Raw genomic sequence first — 21,897 nt, 5'->3', positions numbered from 1 at the left:
CCACCCTGCGCGAGAGGCTGCCACCAGCTGAAGTTCTTGATGAACTTGCGTAAAAGTCTTCAGAAGCCTAGAACGCTGAACTTTCTCTAACGAGGGTGGTCATCCGCTTGTCGCTTCCTGCCTTCCGGGGGTCCACGACTTCCCATCGTTCCCACTGTCCCGGCGGTATTCTTCCGGATTTAATGGAATTGACATTTTTCCTCGGGTGCCATCCAGCAGACGGCTGTCTAGGAGTATGCCATACTTGTTCGACATGCTTAGTGTTTTTATCAAAAGAGCAGGACAATCCAAGTAAACGCAACACGATATAGCATATCTCTACACATCGCTTAGAGCGTTTGAACAATACAGCGTTATCAGTCGGCAGACACAGAGACATAGTGACAGTAGGCGTGGGCTGCAGCGCTCCACTCTCTCAGGTTCTGACTCCGCATTGCAGAGCTGCGCTCGTGTCAGTTTTTAGAGAAAAACACACTCCAGGCTGTGGCCACCCAGGGGGTAGCGGGTACGGTTACGACTGTTATGGCATTGAGCTGCTGTAGTCGATGCAATGCATCCACCGCTCCCTCTGGCCACAGTCCCTTGCTCCCGGCCGGGAGGCAGGATGACGCATGAGGCCTGCAGCCTGGGCAGCCGCTCCTGAGGTGGTCCATAGTAGTTGCCCCGCGGGAGATAGGAAGATCCGGCCTCCCCTGGGGGGCTCAAGCTCGAAACAGGGTCACGGGGCAATCGCAGGGGGGCGGTAGCATGGTGGAGGGCCTCCTCTGTTTGCTAACACCATTTGAGGTCATGGTACCGGGCCGGGGTCTGATGGATACTCGGGAGTGGGAACTCGGGAATTCCGGAAAATATGGGGGCTAAGACGCACCCACTGCTTGATAGTGCCTCATAGGACAGCACGACGTTTAGGGTTATGGCTGCGAGTTGTGTGCACACGCAGAGGGAATCCTCGGAACAGTAAATGAAGTTCATCAATCCCTGGTGCCAGAAATTGAGTCAGCGAAGGAAGGTAGTGACATATGACAAGTCCAGATGTAGTGACGCCTCTCATGGGTTCACATAGATTCAGAGGAACGCCATTCTCCTTTCGCCAGACAATATCCATGAAGTTTATTTGCGTCGACGCTACTGCTTGAAGGTGAGCTTGTGGCCAAAAAACCAGGAGAGAGGCGGACAACGGCAGATCGGAGCTGGACGGATGCAGGCAGGGCGCGTTATGCCGCCAGTTCTTCGCCCGCACGGACAGAGCGTTGGAGCTCCGACACGGAACGAAATGCCTTCGTTTTTCATAGATCTTCATCCGGGCGGTTCCTTCATCCTGAGATTTTTGCCCACCTGCAGCTGTCTTCTGATGGAGCGCCAGCCAGATAGCGGTAGGACTCGAGCCGGGGATTCGCCAGTCTGGTCGCCGAGTTCTCCTTCAGACGCTGGTCAATGCGCGAGGCCAACTCGAGGACGGTGATTGTCCCGTTCTGCGAGTGGCCAGTTCATCTGATAGCGCCTGAAAATTTCAGAAAAAGGAACAGAGCTCGCTAGCCCACACCGCTGCCGTTACCGCAAGCGAACTGGATATACAAACCGTCACGCTATGCCAATTCCAATGTAGTCAGGATTACCTGGCTGAATTAACTATCATTTCAAATTTTAAACACTTGTTTGAATTTCATGCAGAGGAGAAGTTGGCACAGCAGGAACTATGGGCTTAATCCCATCATGTATTACAGTTTTTCTCACAGCAGGGTGATGATATGTTTATCTTAGACGTCGGTGGGGAAACGACGTGGTTGTAGCTCAAAGGAGAGAGAAACACAAGGAGAAACCTTAGTTAAGCACTGATCTGAAACCGCCGGGAGGGGTGGAAGATCCAGGTTCACACTGCACATAGTGGCCATGGAGGCATGGGGATTGTTGCCGGGGTAAGACGATCAGATATTTGCTTAATGGAGGTCAGCATCTCGACAGAAGATGAGAATGTCCCAGCTATTAAGGCTCTCTACAACCAGGGCGGCCAGTGGCGCTGGACAGCCTCCTGGTGGTGGGATCAGCACGGCAAAAGCGCAACCCGGGCTCCCGCTGCGCCGCTGGGTTCATTTGTGGCTCTCGTCACCAGCCATCTGTCTTCTCGAGTGAGAAACAGTCACTTAGCTCAACTGGCATCGAATGGTTAATAGACAGCAGAACCCAGAAAGAGCGGGCAGACACAGCAGTATTTTTAAGACGTGTATTTAATAAAAGGAGAAGTCTCTTCAATATAGGTCGTGGCAAACTCAAAGGGGTGGTAGGAAGAATACACAAAAAAAGTCTCGCATTACTCAAAACAAAAAAACAGAATTACACAGAGATCCATCGAATCGACATAAGAATAAAGCACAGACACATATTGGTGCTAACATTACAAACATAGAGCACAGACCGAGTAAACTAAGGGTTTGTAGATAATCAGAAAACGAGGCACAGGTGCAAATAAATAATGCATCAAGGAAAAATACAGACAAAAAGCACAAAAGATCTATGACCAAAACCCGGGCCAACCCACAACCCCGGCCAGAGGTAAGACCTTTTCAGAAAAATATTTTACAAAAAGTTTCACTACCGATGGTAGGTCGGGGGATCATGGGGAGAACCACGTTGTCCTAATTTTATGTTGTAAGTCATAATTACGTACCAGATATTCTACTACATTTTTAGTTACAGATTATTTTATGTGATGCCTATGTTACTTGTGTGTCAGTTGTATATTAACTTGATCTAATTCAATATTATTCATTGTAGTTTAATGTGAGGGAGAATCGTCGTCATTGTCACAGAGCTGTCAGTAAACTGGTGTCAACGCGATCGTTACGCGCATTCCTTTGCGCGATTGCGATACAAAAGCCCTTTATTAATGTTAACACTCAATGATGGAGAATGACTCAAACCAAAGTCCTAGTTTAAATGAATGTTTTCTATTGAACATTGAAAGTACAATTATTAAACATCACTAAATATATTATTATAATACACATATAATTAGCAAACTTGAAAGTTTTGGGTCTTTGCTATTATCTTTATTAGGTAGAATACAGATTGTATGCACTTATAATCAGGTCATAACTTTCACTGGACGGAGGGGGACGATTGTCCACTCATTATTCTGAAATCAACTTTTTGTTTCTTAAGTTTTATCATTGGAATAAGAATAACAGAAATCAGCGGTCTGGTGTAAAGTTTTAGATCTGCGGATGCCTGAAGAAATATAGGTTGTTTGGAGTGTTTTATCTGACCATTTTTTGCGGGTTAAATAAAATACTCACTTAAAAAACCAAGATACATTTCTGCCTAATAAAGACCCTGACATTCTCCTTATCAGTCTAAATTATCAACAATACAAATTATTATTATTTCTACTGTTGTACCTGTAAAAACATGAATGTTATTATCTATTATTATCCTTACATTTGACCAAGTGATGATATGTATTTAATAAGTATCCTTCAATTTCCACACTATTTCATGTTTCTTGCTCCATTTATATCAATGGAAATGTATTTCTTTTTTGTCATCAGAATAGCGGGTCAGTTAATCTCCTTCAATCTACTGACTCTGTCTTTCAAAGTAATTTTCTGATCAGATGTGATGCTGCGGGCCCGGATCCTTCTGTCATTCTTACATACGTTTCGTTTCTATTTGTACTGCGGATCTACAAAGAGTTTGTCTGGATTTATTATTAAGATGATTTATACTTATTGCATGCACATACAATTTAATTATTTGGAACAATTGAGGCGTCACCACTGTTATTCATGACAGATAATATTTTATATGTATCCGATTGTTCACAGTAGCGTTCTACCAAAACTTGAAACACCTACGCAGTACATGTCTTTGAATAACGTTTTCGAAGAGAGTTTAGAAATAAAAAATGTTGCGGTGTTATTCATGTCTTCTTTAATAAATGAATTAGACATGAAATACGAACGACAACAAAGGTTCCACGTGAAAAACCTATACAGTTCTGCTTCCGCGAACACAACAGGAACAATCACCCACGAAATAATCAATGAATATATGCCTAAATAGGCCCCAATCGTGAGACAACGATGTTCGAGTCTCTGACAGAACCACCCAGACAGCCATAGACTAAGCTAGATACCTCACGAAGTTAACACACCAACAATCATCTCAAGATAAAACACAACCATTAATAAACTCCATACATAATTTAAATATACAAGCTGACTAAATAAATAAAGATAAACACAATATAATTAATTTAATTGTAGTCTTGTTGCACAAAACTAGATAAGGGATTAAGCCAGGATATCTTGGTGACTTGGCCCATTGGATCCGGTAATCCAGTTGCACTAAAGATGGATAGGGCAGGAGGATATGTTATGGTATAAAATTGCCTTTCATGGAGATTTATTCCCAGTGGAGCTAGCCTGCTCCAGACCAGGTTAAATTCCAGGATCTATTTAATCTCATCCCTAATGTCAGTCAGCAGTCACCAAATGAAACTATTTCACTGCCTACTATACATTGTTATCACATATAACCAGACCACTGTTATTAAAATGTTTGTGATCATTAATTTCAATGATTTTGGATAAAAAATGATTTTTAGATGATGTTGCATCATTAGATAATACAGTTTCCCATAGACTCTAAGGGGCTATATATAAAATTATAGAATATTAGAAAAGGGGAAACAAGTCATAACATTGTAACCAGTTGTTTTGGAGGACAGTTGTTAAAATGACAGATGTGGGGCATTTCGTGAAATTGTACTTCAGTATGGTTTCATAAACAAAGACATGCTGATGTGCCAGAATATTAAGTATCACATTGTCATAAGTATCAAAACTGTAAAAACATATGTAGCTTTTCTGCAGAAAGAACCGTTCATAAATGTATGACTTTATCCTTTTCTCTTCAGTGTACCTAGTACTTGTCATATAAATAAATATTCACATTCCATATGAATATAAAAACACTACGTGTAACATTATGTCTCTTTATTGAATAAGGACAAACAAGCAGGTAAACCATCAGCTCCTTTCGAAACTGAAGTCACAAGGACTCTACAAGACGGAAAGCACAGAATCCAAGCATATTATACAAAATGATACATACACATAAAGGTCTGTATATAACACACTCTCGCATAAAATGCACACTGCAGATAAATGCAGACACATCAACTGAACAGACAAATGAATGGATGCAGAAGTTTTCCTGCAGCTTACATTACACAGTATACCGCACAACATCATAAGAGGTTCAAATTCGTCAAAACGAACCCAAAAAAACCTCCAAATTTCAAATTTGGAAGACACATACTAAGCAAAACAATTCAACACATATTGTCGTCACAGCCGACCACTGTCGTCATCAGAAGATTGCCGGATTGTCCCATGTCTGCGGCACTCTGGGCCTCCTCTTCTCAGGGTGTGCTCCCATTGTGGAGGACAGCACAAGCCACACATCATCACGCCCTAACAGGGCTGACTCCTTATTTGTGAAGGCAGTGAGTGTGCCAGGAGTTCAAGAGGTCATTTCAACCTACTGGTCCTGGTCCTGGCATGGGCATGGTTGTAGGCCTCGCTGTGCTTCCTGGGGGTCGTGCGAAGGTGTCAATGGCAGCCATACCCTGTTCCAGCAACACACCAGAGAATTCACCTGTCAACACAAAATCTCATCATTACTACCTTCATAAACACAGTGATATTCTGACATCAGTTACCATGATGGTTAGCTAGCCAGTTGTGTGGCTTACATTGCAGATAGAGCACTAGAGGCCCGAAGATTTGAGTCCACATAGTAGGATACTCATTACTTTGTGTGACAGGTTTCCCCAATGTCATTGGTGCAGTGGACTGCACACACATAAGGATAAAAGCCCCCTCAGGTGCCCGTGAGGCCGATTTTGTGAATAGGAAATCCTTTCACAGCATTAATGTTCAGGTGAACATAACTTTTTGATATTGTCCATTGACGAACACTCTGCATTGCCAGTGATGTGCATTGATTGGTGTAATATTCCTCATCTTATGATTTCAGATGGTCTGCAATGCTGACTGTGTGATCAGCAATGTTGTGGCAAAATGGCCTGGCTCAGTCCATGACTCCAGAATCTTTCGGGCCTCTGAAATCTATCACAAGGTAAGCCACACAACCCCTATTTATAACCATCATGGCTGTGTCAAGAATATCACTGTGTTTATGAGGTAGTAATGATGAGATTTTGTGTTGACAGGTGAATTCTCTGGTGTGTTGCTGGGAGACAGGGGTATGGCTGCCAGCCTTTTCTCCTGACACCTTTCACAGACCCCCAGGAAGCACAGCAGGCCTACAACCATGCCCATGCCAGGACCAGGGCCAGAGTTGAAATGACCTTTGGCCTCCTGAAGGCACGCTTTCACTGCCTTCACAAATTAAGGGTCAGCCCTGTTAGGGCATGTGATATTACTGTGGCTTGTGCTGTCCTCCACAATGTGGCCTGCCTGAGGAAGGAGAGGGCCCCCAGAGTGCCACCAGCCATGGACTGGGACAATCCGGCAATCTTCCCTGATGACGACAGTGGTCGGCTGCTGAGGGACCAATATGTGTTGAATTATTTTAGTTAGTATGTGTGCTTTCAATTTTGGTTAAATATGTCCTGCAGAGGAATTTGGGTTTTTTTGGGTTCGTTTTTTGACGAATTTGGCCTCTTATGATGTTTGTGCGGTATACTGTGTGTAATACAAGGCTGCAGGGAGGCTACTGCATCCATTCATTTGTCTGTTCAGTTGATGTGTATGGATTTGTCCTGCATTTATTTTAGTGTGCAGACATGCAGGGTGTGTTATATACAGACCTTTGAATGTGTATGTATCATTTTGTATAATATGCTTGGATTCTGTGCTTTCCATCTTGTAGAGTCACTGTGACTTCAGTTTCGAAAGGAGCTGATGGTTTACCTGCTTTGTTTTGTCCTTATTCAATAAAGGAACATAATGTTACACATTGTGTTTTTATATTCATATGGAATGTGTATTTGTTTATATGACAGAGTACTAGGGCCACACTGAAGAAAAAGGATAAAGTCATACATTTATGAGGCTGGTTCTTTCTGCAGAAAAGCTACATATTGTTTTTACAGTTTTGATACTTATGACAATGTGATACTTAATATTCTGGCACATCAGCATGTCTTTGTTTATGAAACCATACTGAAGTACAATTTCACGAAATGCCCCACATCTGTCATTTTAACAACTGTCCTCTAAAACAACTGGTTACAATATTATGACTTGTGTTTTTTTTCCCTCTGTGGCCCTAATATTCTATCATTTTATATATAGCCTTATAGTCTATGGGAAACTGTACATTATCTAATGATAGCAACGTCATCTAAAAATCATTTTTTATCCAAAATCATTGAAATGAATGATCACAAACGTTTAATAACAGTGGGTCTAGTTATATGTGATAACAATGTATAGTGAGCAGTGAAATAACTATTGGTTTCCATTTGTGGTGACTGCTGACTGACATTAGGGATGAGATTAAATAGATCCTGGAATTTAGCCTGGTCTGGAGCAGGCTAGCTCCACAGAATACATCTCCATGGTAATTTATACCATAACATATCCTCCTGCCCCCTATCCATCTTTAGTGCAACCGGATTACGGATCAATTGAGCCAGGATCACCAAGATATCCTGGCTTAATCCCTTATCCTAGTTTTGTGCAACAGGCCCCTGGTCGTAGTATATTGTGTTTGTCTTTATTTATTTGGTCAGGCCGGGGTGTGACATGGGTTTATTGTGGTGTGTTTTGTCTTGGGGTGTTGTTGAGTGTGTGGCTTCGTGGGGGTATCTAGCTTAGTCTATGGCTGTCTGGAGTGGTTCTCAATCAGAGGCAGGTGTTTATCGTTGTCTCTGATTGGGAACCATATTTAGGCAGCCATATTCATTGATTATTTCGTGGGTGATTGTTCCTGTTTCTGTGTTCACCAGATAGGCTGTATAGGTTTTCACGGTCGTTCTTTGTTGTGTTCATTATTTCATGTCTAGTTCATTTATTAAAGAACATGAATAACCACCACGCTGCATTTTGGTCCGCTTCTCTTCCACCAGACGAAAGCCGTTACATTCAAAGACATGTACATACTACGTAAAGGTTGTTTCAAGTTTTGAGTAGGAACTTTAGCCTACCTGTGAACAATCCAGTTGCATATAAAATATTAATATCCATCAATCTGTCATGAATAAGCAGTGGTGACACCCTCAATTGTTCCAAATGAACCCAGAACAACATGTGCATGCAATAAGTACATAAATCATCTTAATAATAAATCCAGACCTTTTCTTTTGTAGATCCACCAGGCACCGACAGAGGAGAGCAGAGCAGCCATAGCAAAGATGACACAGAAAGGAGACAAGATGGCCACCAGCATCCAGCACTGATCAGAGGATGGAGTTGCTGAAGACAGAGCATCAGTAGATTGAGAAGGAGATGGTGTCTTTGACCCACTGGTCTGATCTGTTTCAAGGAAATACACATTTCCATTGATAGTTTTGCCTCATGGAACGAAACATGGAAATAGTGTGGAAGTTGAAGGATGCTATTAAATACATATCATCACGGTCAAATGTAAGGATGTAGCCAGACCCAACATTCATGTTTTTTTACAGGTACAACAGTAGAGCCCAATAATAGATTTAGTGATGTTGTTGATGGTTAGACTGATGGAGTTGTCAAGGATGCTATTAGGCAGGGGCACATCTTTGGTTTTAGAAGTGGGGGACATAATTATTTTATTTAACCCACCAAAATTGGTCAGATAAACACTCCAAACAGCCTACTCGACCGCTCGGAGGCGTCCGCAGGGTCCTAAAGCACACCGGTGCCTCGTTTGTATTACATTCCAATGATAAAACTTGGGGGGGACAAAAATGGAATTTCAGAATGTGGAGTGGACCTGTCCCCCCCGTTCCCAGTGAAAGTTATGACCCTGTTATTAGGTGCGTACCGTCACCATTTTACCTAAGGATGTAGCAAGACCCAACTTTCAAGTTTCCTTTAGAGGTACAATAGTAGAGCCCAATAATATATTTAGTGATGCTGTTAATGGTGAGATTGATGGAGTTGTTGCTTTCGAGATGTTCAGTAGAAACATTCATTCCAAGCCTGTAAGGACTTTGGTTTGAGGAGTCATTTCTCCATCATTCGAAGTAGATAACATTAATAAAAAGGGCACCTCATTGTATCACTGTCCATACCAAAGGGTTTCTTCAGAGTGTTCTACGCTGTAGCACAGAGTCACGTTGACACCAGTTCTGACAACTCTGGTGACAATGTTTTGTTTTAAGGTCTCCAGAGAAGCTGACATCCACATTAAACCTAATGAGAAAATAATATTGAATTAGATCAAGTTAGTATACAACTGACACACAAGTAACATAGGCATCACATAAAATAATCTGTAACAAAATAGTGAATGTCTGACATAAAGAATGAAATATGACTTACAACATAAGATTAGGACAGCAATGAGGATTCTCCCCATGATGTTGACATACCATCAATGATGGGGAAAGCTTGTAAATGTTTTCTAGAGAAAGGGTCTTACCTCTGTCAGGATTTGGCCAGGGTTGTTCCGGGTTTTGGTCACTAGATGCCCCCATTGTGCTTTTTGTCCTTATGTTTTTTCCCTTGATCCCCATTATTATTTGCACCTGTGCCTCGTTTTCCCCTGATTGTATTTAAACCCTTAGTTTCCCTCAGTTCTGTGCTCTGTGTTTGTATGTTAGCACCCAGCCCTAGTGTTCTGTGTATTCTTGTCGATTCCGGTGGATGCTCTTGTGTAATTCTGTTTTTGTTTTTGAGTATCTCTTGAGGCTTTTTTTGTGCTATTCCTACCACCTTTTGGATTTGCCATTTTTGTATTGAAGGACTTCTCCTTTTTACTTTATTAAATACACCGTCTTAAGTACTGCTGTGTCTGCCTCATCTTCTGGGTTCTGCTAACTATTCGTGGCTCAGTTGGTTAAGTGACTGTTTCTCACTCCGAAGACCCAGGTTCGTAACCGGGTCCTGACAGAAACACAGAGCCAAAAAATGAACCCAGAGGCAGCCAGTTCCCGGGACCTTTTTGCCATGCTGTCCCACCACCAGGAGACTGTCCAACGCCACGAAGCCGCCCTGGTTCAGCAAGAGGCCTTAAAGGCTAGACATTCTCATCTTCTGTCGAAGATGCTGACTTCCATTAAGCAAATATCTGATCGTCTTACCCCGGCAACAGTTCCCGTCCCAGTACCTCAGATTCACGTACCCATGGCAGTTAACCCCCTGGCTGAACCTCGTCTTCCACCTCCCCAACGGTTCTCAGGTGATCCAAGTGCTTGTAAAGGGTTTCTCACCCAATGTTCTCTCTCCTTTGAGCTACAACCCTCGTCGTTTCCCACCGACCGGTCTAAGATCGCTTATATCATCACCCTGCTGTCGGAAAAAGCCCTGGCCTGGGCTACTGCTGTGTGGGATGCCCATAGTTCCTGCTGTGCCAGCTACTCTGCCTTTGCTGAGGAATTCAAACGAGTGTTTAAAGGCCCAAGCAGTGGTTCTGACTCAGCCAAACAGCTCCTGACTCTCCACCAAGGTTGGCGCAGCGTGACGGACTATGCCATCCAGTTCCGCACGGTGGCAGCAGCAAGTGGCTGGAACAACGAGGCGCTCACGGTGTGCTTTCTGAAAGGCCTTTCCGACACTATCCAAGATGAACTGGCCACTCGGGAACCACCGGACAATCTCGAGTCCCTGATCAAGTTGGCCTCACGCATTGACCAGCGTCTGAGAGAGAGAGAACTCAACCGTAGACCTCTAGCCCCTATCAGTCCCAGCTCCGAGTCCCCACCTTTATCCTCGCTGGCTCCATCGGAACCCATGCAGATTGGACGCATCTCCCAGGATGAGAGAGACCGCCGGATGAGGGAGCGACGCTGTCTATATTGCGGCAAACCGGGCCATTTCCGTTCCACGTGTCCCGGGCTCCAGGGAAACGCTCTGTCCCGTACAGACCGGGGGGAACTGTAACGGGAAACATAACCTCCTCCCATCCGTCCAACTCCCGTCTGCTCATTCCAGTCACCCTCTCCTGGGACAACCACAAGCTTCACCTTCAAGCCTTGGTAGACTCTGGAGCCGCAGGTAACTTCATGGATGGTGTCTGGGCGAAGGAGAATGGCGTTCCCTCTGAACCTCTATGTGAACCCATGAGGGTCACTACATCTGGACTTGTCACTCATGTCACTACCTCCTTGCGACTTTCAGTTTCACAACACCAGGAATTGATGAACTTTCATTTGATCTCCTGTTCCGAGTTCCCTCTCGTCCTTGGATACCCCTGGCTTCACAGCCATAACCCTCACATCGACTGGTCTATGGGCACTATCAAGCAGTGGGGTCCTACGTGCCAAGCTACTTGTATTTTCCCGAATTCCCGAGTTCTACTCCCGAGTCTTTAGAATCCATCGACCTGACCCGAGTTCCCGAGTGTTACCATGACCTCAAACTGGTGTTTAGCAAACAGAGGGCCACCATGCTACCACCCCATAGACCTTACGATTGCCCCATCGACCTGTTTCCGGGCACTTGCCCCCCAGGGGTCGGATCTTTTCCCTATCTCCACCCGAACGAGCTGCTATGGATACCTACATCAAGGACGCTCTGGAAGCAGGCCTCATGCGTCCATCCACCTCCCCGGCAGGAGCAGGGTTTTTCTTTGTGGCCAAGAAAGACGGTGGATTACGTCCTTGCATCGACTACCGGGGACTCAATGCCATAACCGTCCGTAACCGTTACCCGCTACCCCTTATGGCCACAGCCTTCGAGCTGCTCCAGGAAGCAGTTGTTTTCACTAAGCTTGACCTGCGGAACGCATACCATCTTGTGCGGATCAGACCTGGTGACGAGTGGAAGACCGCTTTCAACACGCCTACTGGTCACTATGAATACTTGGTGATGCCCTTCGGCCTGACCAACGCCCCAGCGGTGTTCCAAGCGCTCATAAACGATGTGCTTAGGGATATGCTTAACATATTTGTGTTCGTTTACTTGGATGACATCCTCATCTTTTCGAGCTCCCTTCAAGAACACACTAAGCATGTCAGACAAGTACTCAAACGCCTCCTAGACAGCCATCTGTACGTTAAGCCGGAAAAATGTGAATTCCATTCATCCCGAGTACAATTCCTGGGATTTGTAGTGGAACCCGGTCGAGTCCAAATGGACCCCAGGAAGGTAGGGGCGGTAGCGGATTGGCCCACCCCAAATCCGTTAAGGAAGTTCAGCGTTTCCTGGGCTTCACAGACTTTTACCGCAAGTTCATCAAGAACTTCAGCTTGGTGGCAGCCCCTCTCTCAGCTTTAACCAAGGGTGGCAATGCAAGGTTTTTGTGGGGAAGAGAAGCTGAGACGGCCTTCCAAGGACTCAAGCAGCGCGTTCTCTCTGCTCCCATCCTGATACTACCGACTACAGATGAACCATTTGTGGTGGAGGTAGACTCATCAGAGGTTGGTGTTGGAGCTGTCCTGTCTCAGAGGGGTGAAGACAAGAAGCTTCATCCGTGCGCTTTCTTCTCACACCGGCTTACCCCGACTGAGAGGAACTACGATGTGGGGGATCGTGAACTCCTAGCGGTTAAGATGGCATTGAAGGAATGGAGACACTGGCTCGAGGGGCTTCTCACCCGTTTCAAGTGCTTACGGACCACAAAAATCTGGAGTATATCCAGCAGGCGAAGCGGTTGAACTCTAGACAAGCTAGATGGTCTCTTTTCTTCAATCGATTCCAGTTTATCCTCACCTATCGGCCCGGGTCGAAGAATCTCAAACCGGATGCCCTGTCCCGAGTCTACGCTCCTGCCATTCGAGATGACACGGACATGCCTGTCCTTCCTGCTGCTAAGATTGTGGCTCCGATCTCGTGGCAAGTTGAGGATACCGTGAGACGTGCTCAAGCTAGCGAACCGGACCCGAAAGGAGGTCCTGCCAATCGGTTGTTTGTCCCCAAGGCAGTGAGGACTCAGGTCCTTCTGTGGGGGCACTCCTCTCGCCTCACCTGTCATCCGGGCGTAGGTCGCACCTTGGAGTTCATCCAGCGTAAGTTCTGGTGGCCTACCATAAGAGAAGACGTTGCCACTTTCGTCAATGCCTGTCCCGTGTGCTGCCAGGGCAAATCTTCTCACCTCCGCCCTCAAGGACTCCTTCACCCTTTACCTGTTCCCCACAGACCCTGGTACCATATCTCATTGGACTTTATTACTGGACTTCCTCCATCCCATGGCAATACTACTATCCTAGTCATAATCGACAGGTTTTCAAAGGCGGCCAGGTTCGTCCCTCTGACTAAGTTACCTTCTGCCAAGGAAACGGCTGAGTTGGTAATTAATCATGTGTTCCGAGTCTTCGGCATTCCTCAAGATATGGTTTCTGACAGAGGTCCCCAGTTCGCCTCAAGGTTTTGGAAGGCCTTCTGCCAACTCATGGGGGCTTCTGCCAGTCTATCTTCAGGGTACCATCCGGAGTCCAACGGCCAAACAGAGAGGATGAATCAAGAGCTGGAAACCACCCTCCGATGTATGACTCGTGACAACCCGTCCACATGGTCATCCTTTATTGTTTGGGCCGAATACGCGCACAACACCTTGCGCTCCTCCTCCACTGGTATGTCCCCGCACGAGTGTCAGTTTGGCTATGCTCCTCCATTGTTCCCGGACCAGGAGGCAGAAGTCAGAGTGCCTTCAGCCTTGAAGTTCGTCAGACGCTGTCGGCTTATGTGGAGGAAGACCCGTCTTAATCTTATGCGTTCCTCACAGAGGTACCAACAACAAGCCAACAGACGTCGCCGTCCCGGGCCTACCCTGCGCCCCGGCCAGAGAGTCTGGCTCTCCACAAGAGACTTACCTCTACGGGTGGAGTCTCGCAAGCTGTCCCAAAAATACATCGGTCCCTTCAAGGTTGCCAGGAGAGTTAACCCAGTTTCTTATCGCCTACACTTACCCAGATCCCTTAAGATTAATCCCACATTTCACATTTCATTGTTAAAACCTGTTGTTTTTCTCCCCTTGTCCCGGCAGACAGACCTCCCCTCCGCCTCGTGTCATTGGAGGCCAGCCGGCTTATACCGTCCATCGGATACTGGATTCCCGCCGGGTGCAGCGGTCCTGGCAGTATCTGGTGGACTGGGAAGGCTACGGTCCCGAGGAGCGCTCCTGGGTTCCTGCCAAAGACATCCTGGACCCTGACCTCATTCGTCAGTTCAGGGCCCTCCACCCTGAGAGAGCTGGTAGGAACGTCAGGAGCCGTTCCTAGGGGGATTCTGTCAGGATTTGGCCAGGGTTGTTCCGGGTTTTGGTCACTAGATGCCCCCATTGTGCTTTTGTCCTTATGTTTTTTCCCTTGATCCCCATTATTATTTGCACCTGTGCCTCATTTCCCCTGATTGTATTTAAACCCTTAGTTTCCCTCAGTTCTGTGCTCTGTGTTTGTATGTTAGCACCCAGCCCTAGTGTTCTGTGTATTCTTGTCGATTCCGGTGGATGCTCTTGTGGAATTCTGTTTTTGTTTTTGAGTATCTCTTGAGGCTTTTTTTGTGCTATTCCTACCACCTTTTGGATTTGCCATTTTTGTATTGAAGGACTTCTCCTTTTTACTTTATTAAATACACCGTCTTAAGTACTGCTGTGTCTGCCTCATCTTCTGGGTTCTGCTAACTATTCGTGGCTCAGTTGGTTAAGTGACTGTTTCTCACTCCGGAGACCCAGGTTCGTAACCGGGTCCTGACAACCTCATTGACCTTAAATGGTCAGGAGCAAAATAATTGGTTCATGTTAACACATGTCATGCCCCTACCCTACACGCCCCTACCCTCACTGCCTCTATTATATAACTGTCAGGGAAGAAACTTCATCAGATGCAATGGTATTGTAACTGTCTGTGATTTTTATTCTATTTAACAGACTTATTTATGTGACAACAGGATAATATCTCTCCTTTCATCCCTGTGAAATATAGATGTGTATTTTCAACTGGATTTCTGCTGGTGTATATACATTACCGTTCAAAAGTTTGGGATCACTTAGAAATGTCCTAGACATTGTTAATGTTGTAAATGACTATTGTAGCTAGAAACTGATGATTTTTTATGGAATATCTACATAGGCGTACAGAGTTCCCCTGTCCAGTGTCTGTTCTTTTGCCCATCTTAATCTTTACTTTTTATTTGCCAGTCTGAGATATGGCTTTTTCTTTACAACTCTGCCTAGAAGGCCAACAGTCGCCTCTTCACTGTTGACGTTGAGACTGGTGTTTTGCGGGTACTATTTAATGAAGCTGCTAGTTGAGGACTTGTGAGGTGTCTGTTTCTCAAACTAGGCACTCTAATGAACTTGTCCTCTTGCTCAGTTGTGCACCGGGGCCTCCCACTCCTCTTTCTATTCTGGTTCGAGCCAGTTGGCGCTGTTCTGTGAAGGGAGCAGTACACAGCGTTGAATGAGATCTTCAATTTCTCGCATGGAATAGCCTTCATTTCTCAGAACAAGAATAGACTGACGAGTTTCAGAAGAAAGTTCTTTGTTTCTGGACATTTTGAGCCTGTAATCCAACCCACAAATGCTGATGCTCCAGATACTCAACTAGTCTAAAGAAGGCTAGTTGTATTGCTTCTTTAATCAGAACAACAGATTTCAGCTGTGCTAACATAAATTGCAAAACGGTTTTCTAATGATCTTTTTAAAATTATAAAATTGGACTAGCTAACACAACGTCATTGGAACACAGGAGTGATGGTTGCTGATAATGGGCCTCTGTACGCCTATGTAGATATTCCATTTAAAAAGTCAGCCGTTTCCAGCTACAATAGTCATTTACAACATTAACAATGTCTACGTTGTATTTCTGATCAATTTGATGTTATTTTAATGGACAAAAAATTGTATTTTCTTTCAAAAACTTGGACATTTCTAAGTGACCCCAAACTTTTGAACTGTAGTGTATAAAATGTGTCAAGTGGTTTACCTTAACATTTGGGCCAAATTCAGACCTTTTTAACCCTCCTAAATGTTGAGGTTACGAGTCAGGGTTCGGTCATCTGATCCTAAATATATAGTTAGGGACGACTTTAACCTCTTGAAACTTCCCATCCCGGATCCGGGATCGTGACTAAAGCCTCAGGCTCATTAGCATAACGCAACGTTAACGATTTCTGAAATCGAAAATAAAATTAAAATAATGCGTTTGCTCTCAAGCTTAGCCTTTTCTTAACAACACTGTCATCTCAGATTTTCAAAATATGCTTTTGAACCATAGAAATGGACTAATTTGTGTAAGAGTATGCAAAGCTAGCATAGCATTTTGTGTAGCATGTAGCACGCAACATTTTCACAAAAGCCAGATAACCAAATAAATAAAATAATTTACCTTTGAAGAGCTTCTGATGTTTTCAATGAGGAGACTCTCAGTCACATGCCAAATGCGCAGTGTTTCCTGAAAGCGTCTGTGTGTATGTTATGAACTTGAGTGAAGACCCAAAAGCGGTTTTAACAGAAAACAGAGTTCTTTAATGAAAATACAGGAATGGCATAAATCCTCTTTCCAACGTTGTCAGCGGAACAAAAAGAACGTTAGTATAGTGCAGGATGCTCCTGCCAGGCAGACTCCGACAGGACAGGACAAGGTGGAAGCAAACGAGACGACAGCTTGCTTCTGGCATCAAAAAACACAAACAAGAATCAGACACTGAAAGTAGCAGGAACAGAGAAAGAAATAGAGACCTAATCAGAGGGGGAAGAGAGAACAGGTGGGGAAAGAGAGAATGAGCTAGTTAGGGGAAATGTAGAACAGCTGAAGGATGAGAGACAGAGAAGGTAACCTAAAAAGACCAGCAGAGAGAGAGAATGAAGAGAAAGGACAGGAACAGACATAACAAGACATGACAGTACCCCCCCACTCACCGAGCGCCTCCTGGCGCACTCGAGGAGGAAACCTGGCGGCAACGGAGGAAATCATCGATCAGCGAACGGTCCAGCACGTCCCGAGAGGGAACCCAACTCCTCTCCTCAGGACCGTACCCCTCCCAATCCACTAGGTACTGATGACCACGGCCCCGAGGGCGCATGTCCAAAATCTTACGAACCCTGTAGATGGGTGCGCCTCGACAAGGATGGGGGGAGGGACGAGCGGGGGCGCGAAGAACGGGCTTAACACAGGAGACATGGAAGACCGGGTGAACGCGACGAAGATAGCGCGGGAGAAGAAGTCGCACTGCGACAGGATTAATGACCTGGGAAATACGGAACGGACCAATGAACCGCGGGGCCAACTTGCGAGAAGCTGTCTTAAGGGGAAGGTTCTGAGTGGAGAGCCATACTCTCTGACCGCAACAATATCTAGGACTCTTGGTCCTACGCTTATTAGCGGCCCTCACAGTCTGCGCCCTATTACGGCAAAGTGCCGACCTGACCCCCTTCCAGGTGCGCTCGCAACGCTGGACAAAAGCCTGAGCGGAGGGGACGCAGGACTCGGCGAGCTGAGATGAGAACAGCGGAGGCTGGTACCCGAGGCTACACTGAAAAGGGGATAGACCGGTAGCAGACGAGGGAAGCGAGTTGTGGGCGTACTCTGCCCAGGGGAGCTGTTCTGACCAAGACGCAGGGTTACGAAAAGAAAGACTGCGTAAAATGCGACCAACAGTCTGATTGGCCCGTTCGGGCTTGACCGTTAGACTGGGGATGAAAGCCGGACGAGAGACTGACGGAAGCCCCAATCAAACGGCAAAACTCCCTCCAAAATTGAGACGTGAACTGCGGACCTCTGTCGGAAACGACGTCAGACGGAAGGCCATGAATTCGGAAAACATTCTCGATAATGATCTGAGCCGTCTCCTTAGCAGAAGGGAGCTTATCGAGAGGAATGAAATGAGCCGCCTTAGAGAATCTATCGACAACCGTAAGAATAACTGTCTTCCCCGCTGATGAAGGCAGTCCGGTGATAAAATCTAAAGCGATGTGAGACCACGGTCGAGAGGGAATGAGAAGCGGTCTGAGACGGCCGGCAGGAGGAGAGTTCCCAGATTTAGTCTGCGCGCAGACCGAACAAGCGGCGACAAATCGACGCGCGTCACGTTCCCGAGTGGGCCACCAGAAACGCTGGCGAATGGAAGCGAGCGTACCCGAACGCCGGGGTGGCCGGCTAACTTGGCAGAGTGGGCCCACTGAAGAACGGCCGGACGAGTAGGAACGGGAACGAACAGAAGGTTCCTAGGACAAGCTCGCGGCGACGGAGTGTGAGTGAGTGCTTGCTTTACCTGCCTCTCAATTCCCCAGACAGTCAACCCGACAACACGCCCCTCAGGGAGAATCCCATCGGGGTCGGTGGAGACCTCAGAAGAACTGAAGAGACGAGATAAAGCATCAGGTTTGGTGTTTTTGAGCCCGGACGATAAGAAATAACAAACTCGAAACGAGCGAAAAACAGAGCCCAACGAGCCTGACGCGCATTAAGTCGTTTGGCTGAACGGATGTACTCAAGGTTCCTATGGTCAGTCCAAACGACAAAAGGAACGGTCGCCCCCTCCAACCACTGTCGCCATTCGCCTAGGGCTAAGCGGATGGCGAGCAGTTCGCGATTACCAACATCATAGTTACGTTCTGACGGCGATAAGCGATGAGAGAAAACGCGCAAGGATGGACCTTGCCGTCAGAGAGAGAGCGCTGAGAAAGAATGGCTCCCACGCCCACCTCTGACGCGTCAACCTCAACAACAAACTGTCTAGAGATGTCAGGTGTAACAAGAATAGGTGCGGATGTAAAACGATTCTTAAGAAGATCAAAAGCTCCCTGGGCGGAAACGGACCACTTAAAGCACGTCTTAACAGAAGTAAGGGCTGTGAGAGGAGCTGCCACCTGACCGAAATTACGGATGAAACGACGGTAGAAATTAGCGAAGCCCAGAAAGCGCTGCAGCTCGACGCGTGACTTAGGAACGGGCCAATCAATGACAGCCTGGACCTTAGCGGGATCCATCTTAATGCCCTCAGCGGAAATAACGGAACCGTGAAAAGGGACAGAGGCGGCATGAAAAGTGCACTTCTCAGCCTTCACATAAAGACAGTTCTCCAAAAGGCGCTGGAGGACGCGTCGCACGTGCTGAACATGAATCGAGAGAGACGGTGAAAAAATCAGGATATCGTCCATGTAAACGAAAACAAAAATGTTCAGCATGTCTCTCAGGACGTCGTTAACTAGTGCCTGAAAGACAGCTGGAGCGTTAACGAGGCCGAAAGGAAGAACCCGGTATTCAAAGTGCCCTAACGGAGTGTTAAACGCCGTCTTCCACTCGTCCCCCTCCCTGATGCGCACGAGATGGTAGGCGTTACGAAGGTCCAATTTGGTGAAAAACCTGGCTCCCTGCAGGATCTCGAAGGCTGAAGACATAAGAGGAAGCGGATAACGATTCTTAACTGTTATGTCATTCAGCCCTCGATAATCCACGCATGGGCGCAGGGACCCGTCCTTCTTCTGAACAAAAAAAAACCCCGCTCCGGCGGGGGAGGAGGAGGAGACTATGGTACCGGCGTCGAGCGAAACCGACAAATAATCCTCGAGAGCCTTACGTTCGGGAGCCGACAGAGAGTATAATCTACCCCGGGGGGGAGTAGTTCCCGGAAGGAGATCAATACTACAGTCATACGACCGGTGTGGAGGGAGAGAAGTGGCCTTGGAACGACTGAACACCGTGCGCAGATCGTGATACTCCTCCGGCACCCCTGTCAAATCGCCAGGCTCCTCCTGTGAAGAAGAGACAGAGGAAACAGGAGGGATAGCAGACATTAAACAGGTTACATGACAAGAAACATTCCAGGATAGGATAGTATTACTAGACCAATTAATAGAAGGGTTATGGCGCACTAGCCAGGGATGACCCAAAACAACAGGTGTAAAAGGTGAACGAAAAATTAAAAAAGAAATGGTTTCGCTATGATTACCAGAGACAGTGAGGGTTAAAGGCAGCGTCTCACGCTGAATCTTGGGGAGAGAACTACCATCTAAAGCGAACAAGGCCCTGGGCTCCCCTAACTGTCTGAGAGGAATGTCATGTTCCCGAGCCCAGGTCTCGTCCATAAAACAGCCCTCCGCCCCAGAGTCTATCAAGGCACTGCAGGAAGCAGATGAACCGGGCCAGCGGAGATGGACCGGAAAGGTAGTGCGTGATCCAGAAGGAGAGGCCTGAGTAGTTGCGCTCACCAGTAGCCCTCCTCTTACTGATGAGCTCTGGCTTTTACTGGACATGAGGTGACAAAATGACCAGCGGAGCCGCAGTAGAGACAGAGGCGATTGGTGATTCTCCGTTCCCTCTCCTTGGCCGAGATGCGAATACCCCCAGCTGCATAGGCTCAGCATCCGAGCCGGCGGAGGAGGGTGGCAGTGATGCGGCAGGTGGCAGTGATGTGGAGAGGGGAGCAACGGAGAACGTGAGCTCCTTTCCACGAGCTCGGCGACGAAGATCAAACCGTCGCTCTATGCGAATAGCGAGAGCTATTAAGGAGTCCAGACTGGAAGGAACCTCCCGGGAGAGGATCTCATCCTTAACCTCGACGTGGAGACCCTCCAGAAAACGAGCGAGCAAAGCCGGCTCGTTCCAGTCACTAGAGGCAGCGAGAGTGCGAAACTCAATAGAATAATCCGTTATGGATCTATTCCCCTGACATAGGGAAGACAGGGCCCTGGAAGCCTCCTCGCCAAAAACAGAACGGTCAAAAACCCGTATCATCTCCTCCTTAAAGTCCTGATACTGGTTAATACACTCAGCCCTCGCCTCCCAGACTGCCGTGCCCCACTCACGCGCCCGTCCGGTAAGGAGAGAAATGACGTAGGCGATGCGGGCTGCGCTCCTGGAGTAAGTGTTGGGCTGGAGAGAGAACACCACATCACACTGAGTGAGGAATGAGCGGCACTCAGTGGGCTCCCCAGAGTAACACGGCGGGTTGTTGATCCTGGGCTCCGGAGACTCGGAAACCCTGGAAGTGGGCGGTGGATCGAGGTGGAGTTGGTGAACCTGTCTTGTGAGGTCGGAGACTTGGACGGCCAGGGTCTCAACGGCATGTTGAGCAGCAGACAATTCCTCCTCGTGTCTGCCTAGCATCGCTCCCTGGATCTCGACGGCGGAGTGAAAAGGGTCCGGAGCCGCTGGGTCCATTCTTGGTCTGATTCTTCTGTTATGAACTTGAGTGAAGACCCAAAAGCGGTTTTAACAGAAAACAGAGTTCTTTAATGAAAATACAGGAATGGCATAAATCCTCTTTCCAACGTTGTCAGCGGAACAAAAAGAACGTTAGTATAGTGCAGGATGCTCCTGCCAGGCAGACTCCGACAGGACAGGACAAGGTGGAAGCAAACGAGACGACAGCTTGCTTCTGGCATCAAAAAACACAAACAAGAATCAGACACTGAAAGTAGCAGGAACAGAGAAAGAAATAGAGACCTAATCAGAGGGGAAGAGAGAACAGGTGGGGAAAGAGAGAATGAGCTAGTTAGGGGAAATGTAGAACAGCTGAAGGATGAGAGACAGAGAAGGTAACCTAAAAAGACCAGCAGAGAGAGAGAATGAAGAGAAAGGACAGGAACAGACATAACAAGACATGACAGTGTAGGAGAAATCGTTCCGTTTTCTACATTGCGCCTGGCTACTGAAACGAACCGAAAATGCAGTCACCTACAACGTAAAACTTTTTCCGGATTAACTACATAATATCGACCGAAACATGGCAAACGTTGTTTGGAATCAGTCCTCAAGGTGTTTTTTCACATATCTCTTCATTGACATGCAGTTCGTGGGAAGCTTGCTTTCCTCTCTGTATTCCTTGGAAAAATACTGGCAGG

The 21,897-nt window shown here is 46.6% G+C and overlaps 1 long non-coding RNA gene across 1 annotated transcript; it reads left to right on the top strand.

The window, feature by feature from the left end:
- The first annotated feature begins 5,897 nt into the window (after positions 1-5,897).
- LOC135533728 (uncharacterized) lies at positions 5,898-6,269 on the top strand. Its single transcript, XR_010454577.1, has 3 exons — positions 5,898-5,943; positions 6,040-6,141; positions 6,236-6,269. It is a non-coding gene; the product is annotated as an uncharacterized LOC135533728 (long non-coding RNA).
- Positions 6,270-21,897: the final 15,628 nt, after the last annotated feature.

This window comes from Oncorhynchus masou, unplaced genomic scaffold, assembly GCF_036934945.1.
Source record: "Oncorhynchus masou masou isolate Uvic2021 unplaced genomic scaffold, UVic_Omas_1.1 unplaced_scaffold_2627, whole genome shotgun sequence".
Taxonomy (NCBI): Eukaryota; Metazoa; Chordata; class Actinopteri; order Salmoniformes; family Salmonidae; genus Oncorhynchus; species Oncorhynchus masou.
Note: the sequence above shows the minus strand (reverse complement) of the source record. Positions and strands in the feature narration are given on the sequence as shown.